Source organism: Microplitis mediator, chromosome 8 (genome assembly GCF_029852145.1).
Source record: "Microplitis mediator isolate UGA2020A chromosome 8, iyMicMedi2.1, whole genome shotgun sequence".
NCBI classification, from domain to species: Eukaryota; Metazoa; Arthropoda; class Insecta; order Hymenoptera; family Braconidae; genus Microplitis; species Microplitis mediator.
In genome coordinates this window covers 23846440-23853590 of record NC_079976.1, presented here as the reverse complement: position 1 = coordinate 23853590, position 7151 = coordinate 23846440, and positions in this window count along the sequence as shown.

The window sequence follows — 7151 nt, the reverse complement described above, 5'->3', positions numbered from 1 at the left end:
GTCATCGCATAATTACAATTTCATTAAGAAACGACATGAATATGTATTCGAGTGTACAGAATAAAAAGTTATAACATTGAAATACTTTGATAAAACAAAATAAAACAATTGTATGTACGCTAGTTTAAATATTTTCTTTTTTAAATTCGGGTTATCTATTGTAAATAATCATAAAATCATCAACTCTTTGTGGATATTGTTTTTCTCGCTGTTGTAAAATGTTATATTAATTTATAAATAGGAGTTAGGGGCTACTCATAAATTACTTAAGTAAATTTGAGGCAATTTTGATATACCCTTCCCCTAAAATAAGCAATAGTAAGATTTTTCATTTGGACAATAGTAAGATTTTTCATCATTAGAACTCATGAAATACTTCATACTAATTTTAAACACACATTTCTGCTCGTTGTTAAGTTTTTTTATTTGAAGATTTTTGTTTTGTTATATTGAAATATCACATCTAAAACGTGATATTACACGGAAAGAAAATTATGGCAGCGGTTCCCATAATTTTGTGAAATTTTTTCCTATACGATCATAGGAATTACGACCATAAATTATGGGAGCGGTTCCTATAATTATAGGAATGATTCCCATAATTATAGGAATAGTTCCTATAATTATGGGAATGATACCCATAACACTATAGGAATGGTTCCTATAATTTATAGGAATACTTTCTATAATATTATAGGAACCATTTCCATAATATTATGGGAATAGTTCCCATACTATTGTAGGAACAATTCCTATAATATTATGGGAATGGTTCCCATATTATCATGAAAAAATTAATTTAAAGAAGTGCGGTAATCACTTCTACGATACACAGAAATATTATTAAACATAAAAACAAAAATTCAAACATTGAAAAAAAAAATCGTATTTGGCAAAAAACATTAAAATTTTTAACAAGAATTTTTTGTCAGCACAAAACATTCAAGAAAATTCAAATTTTGGGAAATTTCTACACTATTGTGCAAAAAAAAAATTTAATGATATTATAGGGATGGTTCCCATAACATTATGGGAATAGTTCCCATAACATTATGGGAATAGTTCCCATAATATTATAGGAATAGTTCCTATACCAATATAGGAACCATTCCCATAATAGTATGGGAACGATTCCCATACCATTATGGGAATGGTTCCCATAATATTATGGGAACCATTTCCATAATGGTATGGGAATGATTCCTATATCAATATAGGAACCATTCCCATAATGGTATGGGAACTATTCTCATACTATTATGGGGATGGTTCCTATAATATTTGGGAACCATTCCTATAGTAGTATAGGTACTATTCCCATACCATTATGGGAACCATTCCCATAATGCATAGCAAAACTTCCCATAATTTTCTTTCCATGTATAGTATAACACATAACATTTAAAATGAATTTATATTTTTATATATATCTATGTCGAAACATCAGTACAGCTTGAACGTTATTCAAAGTATTGGTCTCATTATTAAATACTACTCATTTTTATTTCAGTTATAAACAAATAATAATTATGCAACACAGTGATTTAATATTAAAAGTATCGTTCACAAATAGCGATACTTAGACAAGTAATATAATAAAGTTAGTGTCGCACAAATATCAAAATACACTAAGTACTAACAAATCCCACACGAAAAAATGTATATCCCGGCAAAATAGTATATATCCAGCTTATATCTTTAGTACTGTCATATGTATACTATTTTGCCGGCATATATTCCCGGATATATCTTTTTCCGTGTGGGATGCAATAATTGTTACGCGGGAAATTATAATAAATTGTAATACACGACAGACCGATAATATTCAAATAAAACCTGATCGAATGGTTTACAAATACTACGGTAAACTCGGCTCGAGAACGTATCCACGGTCGACAGGAAAACTTGTATTCGCACAACGAATGATCGATTGGAACTAGTTCAACTAGCACCAAACTCGGTACTCTTACTTTAGAACCTTTTTGGTAAAATTATTCAAAGAAGGACAAACGTTCTATATTGTCTTGCAATCTTGTCCTCTGTATCTTACTATACCCATCCTGTGACCGTGGCTACGTTTGGTGATCAAATGTCACAGCAATAGCAAGGCTACTGCAATGAGCATAATCTGCTTAACTTGTAAACAACTAGAACTTGAATTTTATTATTTAATTACTACTATATAAACTAGTCTCGATTGAGTATTGAGAATTTCTCGTCCCATTAGAAAAACCCCATTTTATTCTTTTATCTTTGATGTATACTGCGTTACAGGTGCCAGTTCGGGCTATCTATATTTTTCTCAATTTATCTATAAATTGTCTTATTGAGAGGTTTGCATGTTTAGGTTTCCACTATATTTAAATGGTGTATTACCGTAAGAAGGACGGTGTGGCTTAATAAGTTATAGATCAAATTGAACGGAATATAGTATAGGGCCGGATAGCTCAACTGGTAGAGCACTCGGCGCGTTACCGAATTGGTCTGGGTTCGATTCCCAGTTCGGGCTATCTATATTTTTCTCAATTTATCTATAAATTGTCTTATTGAGAGGTTTGCATGTTTAGGTTTCCACTATATTTAAATGGTGTATTACCGTAAGAAGGACGGTGTGGCTTAATAAGTTATAGATCAAATTGAACGGAATATAGTATAGGGCCGGATAGCTCAACTGGTAGAGCACTCGGCGCGTTACCGAATTGGTCTGGGTTCGATTCCCAGTTCGGGCTATCTATATTTTTCTCAATTTATCTATAAATTGTCTTATTGAGAGGTTTGCATGTTTAGGTTTCCACTATATTTAACAGGTGCCATAAGGGCGTATAAAATATTTTTTTTTTCGGAAGTTACAATTTACATGTTCACATAGTAAAATTTACAATGCCAATAAAGGAATTTTCCCCAAGTAAAATTGGAAAAATTCCCATTGTTTTCTCTCTGTGTGGAAAAAATATTTTATAATTTTAATAAATAATTCCATAATTTTATTTGCATGAATATTTAAAATAATTTCAGTTAGTGGTGACTTGTTTATAGTTGCAAAAATTAGTACTGGAGACATTAAATTTTTGAATGTTTCTACTATGAGTGAAGATAAGTGTATCAATATTGATCGTTCTTATTCAGATTGTCTATGGTAAAAAAATTTTTCATTAACTAATTATGCTCTGAAGAAAATTTAAGGAGTTAACGTGAATTTAATCCGATGTGAATGGGGAGTAAATGATTTCTTATTTCCCAGAGAGGAAAGTACCACGGGCCCAGGCTTGGCCCAACTTTGTAGAACCTTGGGCCAAGCTTGTAAGCCAGTCTTGGCCCAGCCTTGGTAGAAGTCTGGAATGATAATCTCGGGCCAAGCCTGATTGCCAGACCTGGCCCATGCTTGGTTACCAGACCTAGCCCATGCTTGTTTGCCAGACCTGGCCCAGGCTTCCAGGAAACGAATAAATTTAATTTAAAAAAATTTATTATTATTAACCTCGTAGAATTCATGATCATTAACGTTTTAATTATCTAGGGGAGGTAAATGATGTGAAAAAAACTCGGTGGAAATTCTGCTGGACTCTGGGCGCGAACTGCCGTCCTTCTGATTACTGGGTCCGAACGGTAGCTACTGGACGAACCTACTAACGTTGAACTGGTACATTTATATGATCTACTTATATAAACCATAGGTATATCCACACTTGGGTAATTCTACCTTGGCCCAAGTCTGGGTTGCCATTGGACGGCCAAGGCTAGGTTACCCAGTCCTGGCCCAAGCCTGGCTTGCCATTGGATAGCCACGGCTAGGTTACCCAGTCCTGGCCCAAGCCTGGGCCAATATAGGTGTGCCAAAGCTAGGTTCCCCAGTGCTGGGCCAAGTAGGGGCCCGTTGTTCAACTCTGGCAGCTCCTGTATGGGACGAACTCAGTTAGATAATAAAGCTAAAAATTACATTTTTCCGAAAGAACAACTGAAGGATAAATAATCTGTTCTATTGCCACAAAAACTTCGGAGTTGGATGAGACCCAGGAAGAGGATAAAATATTTATAGTTCGGGAACAGACTCATAGTTGAATCAAAAAATTAAAAATGATATTTTTTCGAAAAAAGGTTGATGGATAAATGATCTTTATTCAACTCATGCGCGCTATTAACGTTTTATTATGTCTTAAATCCGAACCCTAAATGGCCGTTTACCGACTGGTAAAAAATCATTTGTCAAAACGCAATGAATATGTCTACAATGCCGGCCATTGTGACGTAATGAAAATAAACGTAACTATTTTTCGAGCTCTTACTAAATATTGGGAAATTACAACTCCCTGTTGTTACCCATTGAGTAGCCAAGATTGTGATGCCCAATGTTTGTTTCACCATGTCACTAAACAAATATTGGGACTTCGCTTTTTAGGCGATTAATAAAACGTGAATAGCGCAACATGAGTTGAATGAAATTATGGGCGCACCACCTAGGGTAAGTCATAATCCGTCGCCTCGCTTCGCTCGTGCCTGCGCACCTACGACTCGTACTAAACGCATAGTGCTGACACATTATGAATCACTTACCCTACTAGTTACCCCAATAACTATTTCGACTGTCACAAAGATGTGAAAATCATCCAATGTCTTTTTGTGCCCCGACTTTCCTAATTCAAATGTTTTTTTGTTCATTAAATTTATTACAGATAAAATATGTATCAAAGATCAACAGTGTCGATACTTTATCTAATTATCGAAATCAAATATTTGATGGAAATTCCTATATTATTGAAGAGGACCATCAAGAAATTCCTGGAGGGTCTAATTACGGTATATCTATGTTATTATAGGGTCCCCAATTTGTATTTCTTACTTCAAATGTCATACTGCAGCAATCAGGTTTGTTATAACTTTATTATAAAAATTTAATAAGTAAAATAATAAATTTTATAATAATGTGTAATGTCACGGAATTTTAGTTTTTTTTTAAGTTCCTGCTAAGAAAATCGACGATTTTCGAAAGTCGAGTTTTCATCAGACGTCGACGTTTTGAGGTCCTAGGAAGCTATTCTGACTATTTCCGGAATGATGTCCGAGTGTATGTATGTGTGTGTGTGTGTGTGTGTGTGTGTGTGTGTGTGTGTGTGTGTGTGTGTGTGTATGTGTGTGTGTATGTATGTGTAAACTCTTTGTAACTTATTAACTAATGAATCGATTTGGATGGTTGAGGTGACAATCGAAAGAGCTTGTTGGCCCTCAACTTTCCTGAAAATTTCAGATCATTCGATCAAGCAGACTTGAAAATATTGGCGAATTACGAAAAAAAAAAAATCTGTCTATCGGTTGACCCTGCGGACCAGCCCTAAAATTTCCCGCTGGTTTCGAGCTCCTTGAGCTCGAAAATTTAGTCGTAGCTACATTTTCGAGCTCTTCGAAAGATAGAATTATCGCCAGTTGAATTCTCTGGAAATCCCAGAGAAATCCCATAGAAATCCCATAGGAAATATAGACCTAGCACTCGGTGTTGTAAAAAAAAAATCTGTCTATCGGTTAACCCTGCGGGCCAGCCCCAAAACCTCCCGCTGTTTTCGAGCTTCTTGAGCTCGAAAACATTGTTGTGGATACATTTTCGAGCTCTTCGAGCTCGAAAATACTTTAGTCTGCCATTGATTTAAAAAAAAACCGATTTTAGCATTTCTTTCTTCCACGATATCTCAGGAATGAATTGACCGATTTTGATGGTTGCGGCGGCAATCGGCGTATTTTATTGAGTTCTAGAGCTGATAAAATTTTGAAGTTGATCGTATAAGTCGTTTCTGAGAAATCAATAAAAGACCAAAATAAAAAAAATTTTTAATTCTTATTCTTTGTATAACTTGTAAACTATATGACCAATTTACCCCAAAATCTAATCAAGAGTAAGTTTTGGTGAGCTCTTTCGATCGCCACCAAGTACGTTCAAATCGGTTCATCCGTTCACACACACACTTACACACATACACACACACACACGGACGTCCACCCGGGAATAGTCAGAATAGTTTCCTAGGATCTCAAAACGTCGACATCTGATGAAAACTCGATTTTCGAAAATCGGACCGAAACCAATAACTTCCTTTTTTTGAAAATTTGCAATTTTCTTAGCGGGAAGTTAAAAATACATTCGTCAAAAAGAACTTAGTTAAAAAAATAATGTGCCTAAAATAAGCGACACTTATGTGGGTATAAAAAAGTAGTAAAAATTAAAACGCGCCTCAGGCGTGAAATATGAACTACACAAAGTTATCGCTATATTTCCTGGTATGGGTCCATTATAATCCAGTGCTTACATAAATCAACATGAGTTCTCAACGAATGAAACACAAAGAATATTTTTTAAATAAAATGTCCAAAAGATTTTTAAAGCTAAATATATTTAATTTTTGAACACTTCTTATTGGATTAGAGAGTAATAAGTTTTAGTAACATTTAGGCTTAAACTTATTCGCCTCATTTCTGAAATAATTTTTGGTCTACACAGAAAAAAAGATTTCTAGTTGCAAGAAATTTTTTATGATACTGACGTAAGCCGACGTCTAATAATTTTTGTTTTTTTTTTCAAAATGATAAATTATAAAAAAAATATTTTTAAAAATCGCACCTATAGATTTTTAAATTTTCTACACCTGCTTATTTTTAGTTTTTTTTTTTCATCATTGATTTGTTGTAAAAAAAATCCAAAAATCGTTAATTGTCTCTTAACTTTAGTATCATAATATTTTGCATTATGAATTAAAGAAAAACATTTTTTTAGAACTAGAAAAAATTTCTCGACACAAAACTAAAAAATAGTGAATCAATTAATATCTTAATTTGTACACGGAAAGAATTTTCGTATGAATATTGCCATGTTATTTATTCTAAAAATTATTCTAAATCGAGTAATCTTGGGCCATTACGACTTTTTACTGTCGAATTACGAAATTTTACTCTTTCAGTGAGAAAAAATCAATCAGATTAATTTTTACTCACAATTGCGAGTAAAAATTACACCTAGCGGCTGTCTAAATAAATTCTCTCTAATTCAATTTTTACTCGTAGGTTATGATAAAAAGTTGATGATTCAATTTATAAAATTTATATTGAATTACAATAAAAATTACAATTAATAGGCTGAAATTTTCATAAAAAATCTAAAACCATCTAAT